This window comes from Lissotriton helveticus, chromosome 4_1 (assembly GCF_964261635.1).
Source record: "Lissotriton helveticus chromosome 4_1, aLisHel1.1, whole genome shotgun sequence".
Classification (NCBI taxonomy): domain Eukaryota; kingdom Metazoa; phylum Chordata; class Amphibia; order Caudata; family Salamandridae; genus Lissotriton; species Lissotriton helveticus.
This window is the reverse complement of record NC_136063.1, coordinates 1,877,527,013-1,877,541,086: the sequence shown is the minus strand read 5'-3', so window position 1 is coordinate 1,877,541,086 and position 14,074 is coordinate 1,877,527,013. Positions and strand designations below refer to the sequence as shown.

General features: G+C 43.0%; 1 protein-coding gene across 4 annotated transcripts in view; it reads left to right on the top strand.

The window, feature by feature from the left end:
• The window catches only part of IL13RA2 (interleukin 13 receptor subunit alpha 2), a 774,005-nt gene that overhangs the window by 579,443 nt on the left and 180,488 nt on the right, over window positions 1-14,074 (top strand). The gene's annotated exons all lie outside the window — the stretch shown is intronic.

The following is a 14,074-nucleotide window of genomic DNA, read 5'->3' as shown; positions in this document are numbered from 1 at the left end:
TGATCCTAGAGATTGACTCAACAATATTCCTTGGATAATCAGGACAACATAACCTCTGCATAGCGAACAGCCAGCTAAACAACTACAGCTCCAACCCCCGCTTCTTGCATGAATAACTTACAAGCAATAGGAATCTACTGACACAGAACACAATAAGACGACTAGTATCAGTTTTAATGATCCTGAATGCTTCCACATACGAACGAATACCTAGGGCATTACACAAGGGCTTTATCCATCGTCTCCTTGCTCTGTCATATGTGGTGCAGAACAACAATATGTGTTTCTCATCCTCTTTTGAGTTGGTCTGACAGCATGCACAGTTCAAGCTTTTTGTTGTCCTGGTGTGCTTTTCCCACCTAGCTAGGACTACATTCGTTTTAAGTATTCCGTATCTAACTTTTAGGTACAGACTTTTTGCAAGCTGGGGTTGTATCTCATCTAAAAACTCCTCAAAGTGTGGTAAATTTTTGAAGTTAAGAAAACTACTGCTAATGGAATCACAAGAATTATCATTTAGGGAGTTATAAGAGATATAATACCAGAATCTTGCCTTTACAAGCTTCTTGCAACTTTGTGTCAAAATTGCAGGGTTTTCCCAGAAGTGGGTAAGACCAATTTGAATAAGCCAAGTATTTACATGCTTTAACCAAGGGTTAGTATTGTAAGCATTAAGGTTCTTCACTTCTAGAATACCACTTTTGTAATCTGCAAGATCTGGAGTACTCCATAGTCTAACCCAATGTAGGAGTGGGCGGAGTACTGCAAGATCGTCCGTACGCTTCATATTAAGGTCTAAAAAAAGGGGTAAGAGAGGGGTGCGTGTGGGCAATCTCAAAATACTCCTATAGAAGTTGTTCTCGCTTTTCTTAAAAAGATTCCCCGCATTCATACCCCAAATTTCGGCACCATATAGGGCACCGGCCTGTGCCTTGAATTTAAACACTTCCAGGGCTGGTGTAATACATTTGTTTATGCTGGCCCCATGTCGTCTTATGATGGGTAGAGTGTTCTGATCAAAGATAGTTTTACTTTTTTCTAGTTGTGTCTTCCAGGAATTTTTGGAGTCAAGAGAGATGCCCAAGTAGGAAAAATCCGATACAAGTTCCAGTTTTTGATTGTTAAGAAGGAAATGGCCCTTGAAGGATTTATGAGGATTGAGGGCCATACATTTGATCTTATTTGTATTGATTTCTAGACCCTTATTATCAAAGTACAATTTGAAGGAATTTAAAAGGTTTTGCAGACCACTCGGGGTTTGCGAGATCAGAATGGTATCGTCCGCAAATAAGAGTGCCGGAACCCTCTCTCCATTCAACTTAGGTGAGTCATTTTGACTCTCATCTAAATGTGCCGGAATATTGTTGACAAATAAGGAAAAGAGAGTAGGGGCCAACACGCACCCTTGGCGGACACCCCGCCTAATTGGAACAGGATTAGATAGTTCCCCATTTGGACCCCAGCGTATCTTTGCAAAGTTGTTATTGTGCAGTCTTTTAATCTGCTCGAGTAAGCAGACTGGTAGTCCCATTGCAAACAAACAATCCCATAAACGATCCTGCAAAACTAAATCAAAAGCTGCCCTAAGGTCAACAAAAGCTACATAAATATGTCCCTTCAATAAAAAAACATATTTCCAACAAATACAGCAAAATCTGAACACTTGATCGATTGTACTGGTGTTACGTCTAAAGCCTGCTTGGAATTTGGTAAAGATATCATTCTCATCGATCCACTGATTTGTACGAATTAAAATGTGCCTCGTCAATTTTTTTTGCAAAATGTCTAAAAGACTAATGGGATGATAGTTAGAAGGGACACCTCTATCTCCCTTTTTAAAAATTAAAATGATTTCAGCGCCCCTCCAACTATCATGTAAATTGGTACCGGTAGCAAATATGTTAAAAAGATGGTTAATGTAGGGTGCCCACACTCCAATCTCATGCTTGTACAAGCTCCCAGGTATTTTGTCTAGTCCAGGCGCTTTGCCATTTTTAACTGAGCTAATGGCTTGCTCAGTTTCTTATAGACTAAACACTAGGGGGTTTGTGCTATATGCAATTCTAGAGCAATTATCAACAGATGGCTCCTTGTTTCCTGGGGCTTCATATAATTGGGTGAAATAATTGACCCAGGTTTGCTCGTCAATAAACACATCCTCGGTTGTTTTATCTCTGTTTTTCTCATTGGCAACAAGTTTCCAAAACCCCACACTATCCTTAGCCTTAGCAGCTAATAACATATTCTCCCAACATTCCTCGTCCCAAAGGGCTCTGGCGTTGAGCTGAATCTTCTTATATTCGCTCCTAAGGGCCCTAATCACATCTGGTGTCTTGTTCTTAATAGCATCTATAAGTGAACTCTTTGATAAGTGACACTCCTTGTTGTACCAAGGTTTGGACCCTACAGCACTAATTTTGTGCATCAACCTTTTTTTGGCATTTTCGACACGTAGGGTACAAGAAATGTAAAAAACTTGGTATGTGTATCTATAAAATGATTGTCCTCTGCCGGATGGGATAGATGATTGGAAAATGTATCTGCAAAGAGCTGATAGATGCTAGACAATGCCTCCCCATTTCCCAATATGCTAGGCCATTTAAGGGAACGCCTATTATTACTCATTACTGGGGCATCATGGGATTTATTCTCCAAGGGGGAAACATCTGACATTGAACTACTACTAGGGAGCAATCGGTGGTTTATTGACAACTGCATCGGCCGATGGTCACTTTCATACCTTGGGACAATTTCGAAGTCTATCAGATAAGACCAAATGTCAAGGGATACCAGCATATAATCTATACAGCTATGGGAGTTATTTTTAACAAAGGTGGGGGCCTTAGGGGAATCAGGTTGGAAGCGGCCATTACAAGCCCTCATTCCATGTACTGCAACTAGTTTTGTCATTTGCACAGCTAGAGTCGTGCAGCGCACTCCCTCCGTATAGGATAGAGAGGGGATATTGTTAGCACTGTCCTCATCTCCAAAGACATCACCAAACCCCCTGATTGGCTCGAATTTACAATTAAAATCCCCTCCAATCAGAATGCTTGGCGAGTCTACATTATTAACAAGGAGACTGTCCAGTTTTTCCAGGATTGTCGACTCTTTTAACAGCCCACATGGTCGATTGTATACATTAAAGACAGTAATGCGCCTGCCATCCCTTAAGTTGACTTCCAGCCCCAGTATGTCAGCTGAATCTGTCTCTAATTGATTAATATTTACCTTAAGAGACACTTTAATCCACACTGTAAGTCCCCCGAGGGTCTCCGTCGGGTTGAAGCTACCGCCTCTATATTAAAGGTTTTGTACCCTACTCTGTGTGGTACATCAAGGGCCCAAGTTTCCTGTAGCAGGCAAATATCACTGGAGTCTATATAATTAGACCAATCGGGATCTGAGAGATTTTTGGCCAGACCCGGGATGTTCCAGGATATCACTATAAGATTAGGATGGCTGATTAGGGTTTCCTCTACTGGTAGCAACCCCTTGTTTATGGTATCACGGATACAATTTCTTGTAGCAGGGGTTGTGTCTAGAGTTGTGATTAAATGGTACTCAACCACCTCATCGTGGTTTGTAATTGATGTGCTTGCTGCATGGCTATTAGCTCCCTCATAGTTAGACCGTTCTAGGGTCATAGCTACTCTTGCTTTATTGCTAACATGTAAAGATGCCAAGGGCTCACCTGAAGGCCCACTATCTGCAGTGATATACTTATTGTGTGGGTTCTTCTCAACCTCAGAATCAATGTTCCATCTAACAATAGAGGTACCCCCTGTGATAAAGTTTTTGGGTTTCTCCTGGACACTATTATAATTAGCACCATGTACAAGTTGGTCAACCTTAATTGCACCAGCATTATGGTCCTCAACACATAATAAACGCTGGTTATTCACTCCCCTCTCTTTAACAGAGGCAGAAAGTAGTCCACTTTCAATGATCACTTTAGTGGATTTATCCCAGCTTTGCTCTGAGTTTGTGCTTGTCCCGCCTAAATTCTTTTCTTGGGCATTATGAATTTTGCACAACAAGGGCCCAGTATCCTTTAGATGTCAATCGTTCTGGTCCAGGGAACTCAGAGCTTGGTATCTATTCTGCGTTGGTACCTCAAAAGCTGGGCAGTAATTGGGGGTGAGAGGCCTATCTCTTTGGGTAACAGCAGGTATCTTACTGAGATGATTATAAAAATACCCCAATGGCCGCACCAGTACCTCATTCTCATTTGGGGTTAGAGAGGCTGCTCTAAGCAAGACAGTTGCGACATGCTGTGGATATTTAAAATTAACGATGACACAATCACCCCAACAGGATTTCTTTGAGTTGCCAATCCAATGTACCCTTCTAGTTGTTAAAATGTGGTCAGAGTAATTGGTTGGAAACCCACAGTGCCTATGTAACCATGAGACCGTTTTGTATTTGAGCGAATCATCTGATTCCAAAGGGGATTGATCCTGACGAACATCTACAGGGGGAACGTTAGAAAGGACAACAACATAGGGTGCACAATCTGGCGGGAGATTAATAAAATGGCTTTTCTTGGGTACTAATGCTCCAGGCATACTTACAGGCGCCGCTGTTACCTTAGCGATTTCGCTTTCCACTGGCGGGTCTGGTATATCTAATTTATTTCGACTAGGCCCCCCAGCATGCGGCTTCGGGACAGTATCGTTACATGATACACTCCTCTCTTTGGACCCAAGACTGTAAATCTTGCCAGTATGTGCATCTAATAGTCTACCTAACCTGGACACTTCAGCTGTAAGTAGGTCTATTTTGTCTACCAGTGGTTTAACAATAGATTCAAGTTTTCCCTCTATAATACTAGCTAATAGATCCAGTTGCTCAGTGTTAACATTAGCAGCATTGTTCTTAATTAAAGTCTCGTTGTCACAAGCAGTGTTCTTTGGTGTATTTTCAACTCTTCTCTTGTTGTTATTTCCCCCACGCTTAGTTTGTAGTTTTCTATAGGCCCTCATTGTTCTCAGGGCAGGAGATCGGCGTAGCGGGATATCATCGGAGACTTCGGGGAAATCCTGATTAGGGGCCGGTGTTGCTGGTAATTCTGTTGGTGTGACATCGAGGTCACAATTTTCGTCCACAATTACTTCAGTATCAACTATGGGAGTTGTAAGGGGTAGATCAGATTGACTCTCCCGGCCCAGCGACTTTCTCCGGTCATTATTAATCTTATTTACCACTTTGACTAAATAATTGTCCATAGTGGATTTATTTTTGGACATTTTGAATGCCTGTAGTTGGACCCAAGGACTATGGGTCTATGAAGAACGGATAGTTAGTGACGAACAATACTGTTTTTAATCAGCACAGGTACTCCAGAAGCACACAAGGTACTACGTTAAAAATAATGTCATATAAAAAGTTTTTAGTGTAGAACTTACTAAATAGTCGTCCACAACAGCCAAGATGGGTTGCCCAGCCCAGCCTCGTCCTGCCCCGGACTGCCACAGACTGCCCGCCCTTTGCCTGGGCTTAGCCCGGCTCCCGCCCGCGCTCGTCCCGTGTGGCAGGAGGGGTACCGCGTTCTTATGGCGCCTCCGGGCGCAGCAGTAGCGTCAGAGGTGCAGTGGGGCAGCTGGGAGGTGTAGTCCGGTGAGCAGCGTGGCCGTTTCCCTCACGGCAGGAAGAGCGCCGCTGGTGTCTGCAGCGCGGCCGTTTCCCTCACGGCCGATGGTATGTGCCTGCTCTGCCCTGTGTCCCTCGTAGAGCGCACAGGGCACCGTGTTCTTATGGCGCCTCCGGGCGCAGCAGTAGCGTCAGAGGTGCAGTGGGGCAGCTGGGAGGTGTAGTCCGGTGAGCAGCATGGCAGTTTCCCTCATGGCAGGAAGAGCGCCGCTGGTGTCTGCAGCACGGCCATTTCCCTCTCGGCCTCCGGTATGTGCCTGCTCTGCCTTGTGTCCCTCGATCAGTTTATATGTAACCAGAGGTAACATTAGGATGTACAGCAAAAAAAACTGTAGATCTTACATTGTACTTGTGGAGAACATCATGGTTTGTCATAATATATTGATAAGTCCGGTAGCAGGTTTTTTTGGGGGGGGGAGGGGGAACCTACTAGCTTAAGAGGTAGAAAGCATGTGTTTTACAGGAGAGTGGGAATGGTTATGTTTTTTATGTTGTGCAGCACATGTTCCTGGCAGGAGCTGTGACTCAAGTAAATGAGTTCTGAACACATCTTGTTTCTTGTGGAGAGTTTTGACTTATGAGGCTTCTGATTGATATATATAGACATATAAAGCAGTTCAAATTACTTTTGGGCATTGTTCGTTACTGAGTGTGTTTTTGGTAGTTGTGAATTGGTTTTGGAAAATAATTAAAATCTGTTATTTTTTACAGACAAAGCTGTACGCACATCTTAACGTGTAGACCATTTTCAAAAATAAGAGTGAATAGAAATATGCATGGCCAACTGTATACTACTATCACCCGTATTTTCTTTTAGAGTGCAAGCATTCTCCTGAGGCAATCATGACGCAGGACAAGCACATGTCAGATACAGACAATAGAAAAGGCTCCATATAGGGGAGAGTTAACAGGAGATGGGGTTTAATTCTTTCATAAATTAGGAGGAAGAGCTGCCCACTGCTGAAGGGAGTCCTCCGCACCTTGAGGAGGATTGGCAACATGAGCCAGGCTCCACCATACACCGCGAGTCAATAACAGAGCTACCCCGTGCCTTCAACTCCGTCTGGGATTCTCAGGGCAGCAGAAGCCACACCTGCCTCGGAGGGCAGCAGCAGGAGTTACACCCTGGGGGCCTGACGGAGGCAGTGGTCGAAGGGACCAACAGTGGGTCGCCGAGAAGAGTAGAGAAACAGCTCCGGGGGAGCGTGCGACTTCTCAAGCACTGCCAGTCTGTGTTGCAGTGAACACCTGTCTTCCATGCCCTCCTAACTGTAAAGACACATTACCACCATGTACTCTGCATTCAGAGAGGACCAGCCAACAGCACCCTTCATCTGCAGCAATCGTCTCTCTATTAAGCTCCCCAATACCCATCCATCTGTCCAAATCCCGCTCTTGCAAAATGTTCTAACCCCCCTCATATTCAAGGTAGAGGGTGCACTTCGACTCAAAATTCATCATCACAAGGCACCGCTTTGCCATGTCTCCTTCGTTACGGGGCATGCTTCCACCATGTAACCTCCTATGCTTTATTGTTAACCAATGCCAATTTTTTAAGGCACTTAACGCAGTTCCGCAGACCGTAGCTTTATAACAACAGTCTTTATTGTTCCCGATGTTTGCAGCAGTGATGGACTTTTAAATCTTTATTGTTCCAACCTTCAACAGACATTGTTTTTTTAAAATTATCTTTATTGCGCTCCCGCCGCTAACACAGACAGGGCTAGTGGATGGTGCCATAGTCTTGTCATGTCCTCTTCCTCAGCCCCGCTGGATCTGGTGGCCCTCGTCGTCTGCCCCCTCATCTGCGCCCCCCAGACCAGGTCTGGGCCCATGGGCCAAGTAGGAAGAGGCGGCTCCTAAGCCCCCTGGGCAGTTGCAACAGTGGCTTCCTGGCAATGCAGGGGGGATACCAGGACAAGAGCAGCAACTTCCTGTGGTAAGTAGCAAGTGGCAAAAGGGCATAGAGGGAGAGGGTGCTGCCTGGGCAATGGTATTGACTTTCCTAAAGTGAGGGGAAAGAAGATTTCAATAGAGCCTAAAATGGAGGCACAGTTATGGACCATAACTGTGCCTCCACAGTAAGTACGTCTGATACCTATTATCCAGCTCCTGTGTTTAATTGAACTCATTTTGTTTCTTAGAAGTTGAAGTCTTCGTGTGCTTCAGTTGAAACGGTATGTATTAAAAACAAATCTCTGGATTGGTTTCATGGTGTTCAGTGTTGTGGCCAGGTGGCATCATGCCTAATGGAAAGGTTATTGCTTTTAAAAAACGACACTGCCAGGTTGCACTAACTTTTAGTCATCATCACTTTCGATAATATGTTTCAGTCATTACTTTGAACCTTAAAGCACAAAAGGGTCTCAAAACTCAAAATACAACACACAGTTGGCTAGAATGCCAGGACGGGCTTAATGTGTCATGGGTTGGCTAATTGGCTGCTGTAAAAAGTAAGAAAAAGGCCATATGACATAGTTGCTAGGTTACAGTTTCATGTGTGACATCCTCAATCAGTCTTGACTTTTTAAACCGATAACCTGATACATTCTGGGACTTTTAGCTTAGTTCACATTGTTTTTTATGGACTCAAAAACAAATCGTGTAACTTGCTGAGGCCTACAAAGCCTGTACTACTGACTGAAAGTATTACTCATAGAACAAAGTCGCTGGTCTGTTATACCTGTAGTTGGGGAACAGGGAAAAATAGATGGTGTGATTGTTATTACTACTAAACCATTTACTTACTGTTTTGGGGATATAAATACACACAGAGCATTTCTATATCCTGTCTTGTATGCTGTGTATTAAGTGTCTGCTGTCTGCGTGATAATGTAGAACCCTGATGTGCAGTAGATTCCGCCAGTCAGTAGGAAGAGCCCAGTAGGGTTAAGGCTGATTTTGTATCAACATGCTCCTGGTGGGGAGCTATTTAATGTCAGATACCTAAATGAACCTACCTTAAGCCACATCTCATCCAAGTCACATTCATAACATTTACATACATGAAAGCGGAAGATTTTGAAAAAATAAACGGGGGAATGTTTTTTTCCTATTGTCTTGCATTGAAAGGGAGCCAAATTAAGGCATGAGAAAGCTAAAATAAATTTACTTTTGGCTCTACAAATCAGGAATCTCCCACCCGAATCAGGTCTGTTGTTTTCGATGACATCTACATGTAAACTTCTTTACTTCGTAACAGGGATATGAGTACAAGTTATGGTCAGGACACGGCCAGCAATTACTGGGGCATGAATAAGAAAGTGGCTGGGAGAGCAAGAGGGTTTTGGGTCGTGGGGCATAGTAAAGAGAGCTGTGACTATCTACTATTTTTATTTTTGGGATAATCTTTGGAAGTGCCCATTTTTGTCTCGTGCGGGAATGATGTTCTGCTCCAGTGTGTGCAATATTACTAGATGTGCATTGTAGGCTACTGGTTGCATATATTTTCATAATTTAAAGCCTTCTCTTGCACAGATACCACTCTAGGCGTCAAACCAGTTCTGTTTCATCAAAGTTTCATAGAAAGTTATCTCTATGTCGTTTGCGATGTTGTTATTTAGATTATCTAGGACTGGAGTCCAGTACAGCGATAATGGTAAGATTTAAAGTCAGGTGATAAATTATGTGCTTCAGTCATGTTTTTATGACATACTTTTTCTGGGAGTGATGAGATTTGAATAGTTCTATGCCATAGTAGAACACACTGTATTTCTTAAAGAGATTGTGCCACAGAAGTTAGATGATAGGCATATTGTGCAGTTCCTGTAGGCCAGGAAATGTGCCCAGGATCAGATGTTGGTAGGTTGTTCTAAAGGTTGAGTATCTGAATTCTAAAGCACTGGTCGCCTTTTGAGCTAAATGTTTTGTCAGCAGGTAAACTCAGAATAATTAAAATGTGCATGTAACTGTCGCCCCATCATGTTATAATGCCTTGATGAATATAACATGGACTTAGTTTAGGGCACACATGTCCGCTGATGATCCCAATAAATATTAATATCTTTTAACGATAGTGTGTGAGCCTAATAGTTTTCGATTAGATTTCGTGGTCAGTCTTTAGTTTTTAGCTCAGTTTATTGTTGACATTTCAGGTCATCAGTCTGGTTCTGTCTGCGTGATATGCAGTCAGTGACAGGATGACCAGACTTGACTCGCTTGGACTGTGATGCAGCTAGAAATCACCGGTGCTCTGTGCAGGATTTTCTTTTTGGGAGGGTGTAGGGGGGAGTCAGGCTTTTAATCTTTCTTTGAATACGCTTTGAGGCCGAATTTTGCTCATTTATTATTTCGGGCTTGGAGTAAAACAGTTTTATTCTGAACGACAATGCAACGTTCCCTGCTCTGTCATTGTCTTTTATTGTGATACTGTAGTAATTACACTTAATGCAGGAAATTGAATTAAAGCTTTATTCAAGAAGCATGGTACAACATATGCATGCAGCTCAGAAGGAGCTAGCTGAAGAATGAATCATAACATGCTTGTTATCACAGTTGTTCTCTAAACATTCTTATGGCATGCCTACTATTTCTAATTCTAGTACACTTTAAAGAAATATGCCAATTACTACAGGTACCCACGTGTTACCATCAATGAAAGAGTAAGCCTTAAAGTGGTCAAAAACTAGGTTTAATGAATAACTTGCAGTGTATCAAACAATGTTGTTGCTGGTTACCACCTCCACCACCAATAACACCAATACCACCAGCACCAGTACCACCACCTCCACCAATACCAATGACACCACCAATATCAATACTACCACCACCAATACCACAAATACCACCAATACCACCACCACGAATACCACCACCACCAATACCATGATAACCACCACCACCAATACCACCACCACCAATACCACCACCACCAAACCATTACCAATACCACCACCACCACCAATACCACCATCGAAAGGTGTGGGAGTGCTTGGTTAGTGTTTATAGCTCAGATCATATGTAACTTTACCTTCGCACTTTGTGTCTGTGTAATTTACAAGACTTACACGTCTTCACTGCACTATTTATCACTACTTTGAAGACATCGCAGGTGGGTCTCTTCCTCTGATATTTACAATCTAACAAACGGTCGAGAAGGCATTTGCGAGAGTTTTAGCTATTAGTATTGTAAATGACAAGGCCTTTTATTTATGTTTTAAAACCCAAAACATCAATAAAAGGCATTGTCATTTACAATGCCAATAGTTCAAACTCGCATGAATGTGAGACCTATTGCATTACAAATGCTTATTTTTTTCTAGTCTCTTTTCAATCTGTAGGGGCTTGAAAGACAGCACCCACTCTGGCTAGTCGTCAATGATGACATGGTTCTGGTGGGATTTGGCATCAGTGCTTCTGACTTGCTCTCCTCACTTTCATTACCATGATCTTTTTCTGCACCCATATGGGGTGGGGGTGTGTGGCAGGGTGTTCTGTGACTGGTGATTAGGGGATGTTGCAGGGCCCTGGAAGGGAGGTGGTCTCTAATCGTCTGAGTTATGTCTAAGTTTCAGGGAATGAAAACAAAAGGTGCACATAGACGAAAAGAGTCCTTACCCATGTCTTGTCCTGGGAACAATTGAGTCTTGGAACTAAAGGGCAGTGAAGGCACACTTTACTGGTGCTTATCTTGGTTGCAGGACAATTGAGGGTTCAAAGCCCCTGTCTGTCAATTGTTGGTGGGCTTTGTAGACACCTTAGGTTCTTCGGGTCCCTGTTCTATACTAGCTAGGGACACTGAAATGCAGGGTTGAAGTAATACCATTACAGATGGGTCCGAGCTATTTGAAGATGCACAAGAGAACGTATAGAGCAGCACGAAGTGTCTCCAAGAGTTGACAGAATATATTGTATTGGCATCGTAATACTCCAGGTTTATCACTGATGACTCCAAAGTACTCCCACTGACATGTTGAGATCTGGTTAGTTCTATAGAGGTGCACAGAATGTCTTCTGAACAATGAGTTAGTGAAAATACAAGGGACAACTGTTTTCCATGAGCCTGGAATGCGTAGGAGGGCTTGGTGCACTGCATGGATGGCCTTGTAACAAAGACTCATAATGATAATTGCAAATGGATGCTCTTTGTAATGGAAGTCACATCATCTCATCTTTCTCAGGCCAAGTAATATAAATGCTGTGCATGTTTCAGTTATTTAAGGATTTTAGTTTGCCAATGATAGACATTGATGGTGTATATGAAACATATCAGAAGTGGTTAGTGGTACTACTTCATAAAAGTAGCCATTTTACAACTATGGCTGCCTAGGGCTCTAAACTACAGCCTGGCACAGGTAAACAGCTGTTTTGTTTACAGAACACCATGTACAGCAGACCATGGGCAACAGTTGACAGCAGGACTTTCGAGGGAAAGTACAGTTTTGTAGCAAGTGTTGGGATTCAGGCATGAAATAGACAATAGATTATATATAGGGCTGGATGGGTTTGGACACTTTGGAGAATGTGGCAGTGGAAATTGAACAGATTCAAATGCTAGACTGAAAAATAGACTGTAATAGTGGCTCGCTCCCTTCAGGGTTACTGGTTTACTTTAGGGGCACAGTGGATAGAGTTAGTGCATGAGGCTAATTCAACATGTTGTTGGTTTTTATAGCATTCTGCTTCGCATCACTCACGCCCTAATTTTGGATTCCTGCATGTTTGTTGTTTTCTTTTTCAGTGATCTCTTTATTGCATTCCATTATAGCTCTTGTTGTTGATGCATGATACCTTTAAGTATATTATCTACTGCTTACCGCCTGAGGTGAAGGTCTTTAAATCTTGGTGGCATCCTAGGGTTCTCCGTGTGTATCCTGGTCTGTCAGGAGCTCATAATAGCAACTACAACTGTTAAGCTGTTAAGCTAGATTCTACTTTGTGCCAAACCATTCTACTCTAGATAGTACTTCATTTATGTCTTGCTACTTACCCTACACCTGCCTCGGTGACTTGCTGTCTCTCCATATTCATGATGAACCTGTTACCACCTTGGGTTGAAAAGAATTGTGAAAGGGGCTAAACCAGGTTTAGTTGGTCCCTCTCACTCTTTTCTCTGTTCTTCCATCAGTTCTTACTGTAGATTGTTGTTACTTTAATATACCAGACTGGGGATTCAGGGATGGCATGGGCTTTCAGCTGGTCCGCTCAACATAAACTTGACAGGAAGGTCTGATGGCATTAGGCAAAAGATGGAGGTTGGGGTACAGAGGGCAACATTTGGATCCAGTAAATTGTGGATACTTTGAAGAGGTCAGTCTATCTGATAGCGAAGAAAATTTGGCTTTGAGTCATACAGATAGACATCTGGGCTAATATCTTTCAGTGCAAACACCTTAAGGTGAATGCTTTCAAACTGTGTATGCGTTTAATAGAAAAGGTACTGTCTGTGCTACCATCAGTATCCTCCAACTAGCACACAAACAGCCACACATCACTTTTATCTTTACCAATATGCCTAATCAAAGGATTTCACTCCAGGACTAAGGCACTATCACAGTATTTAAGAATTGCAGGCAAGGCTGTGTGATGGCTCTAATTGTGTTCGTGCCAGCATTGATTTGTCAAACTCTATCCTCTATCCTTTTGGGGTGTTCCTATGGCCAGAATTTACACCCCCATTACGCGAGCCAGATTAGCGCCTTCAAATATTTTTGATGTCAGTGCGCACAAATATTTGAGTAGCACCAACTCATAGTCAAAGCAGTTCAGCATACTGAATGTTACCTGCTTTGAGGCACGGTGACTCACAATTAAGATTTTGTATGTGTAGCCTGTGGCTCAAATTAAGCCTGTATGTCAGTGGATACAGTCAGATCACTTCATTTTATTTTGCTTTAGACCCTCACAAAATATCAGCAAAACACTATATAGCAACGCACAGCTACGGAAACACAATCTACGTAGGAATCCCCTCACACCTCCTAAAGAGACTGCAAACCATAGAGAACTGAGCTGCCAGACTTATCCTGCACCTCCCAAAGCGAACCCACATGACGCTCCACCTCAAGAAGCTCCCCTGGCTTCCCATTCATGTCAATTGAAGATGCTGATCCACACCTACAAGGCCCTACACAACCATGGACCAGCATACATCAACCACCATTCTATCCTCCCTCTCCCTCTCTCACACTCCCCACATCCGCCGAAGCAACAGTGGAGGATGTCCTTTCTCCTACCTTACTGCAAACTAATAGAATGACTTCCCCCTTCACCTCTGAACCTCATCCTGTTGGACTTCAGGAAGGGACTCAAGTCCTGGCTGTTCCAGTGTACCCTCCCTCAGCAGCAGGTTCTCTGTGCCTGCATACCTTTATAAGTCCTGTTTGATTGAAAAAACTAAATCATAGAACCATCTGTCAGGTGTTATGCTGCGTTCACACATTATTCTTGATTGCTTTGATCATAAGATAGAACAAACAAAATT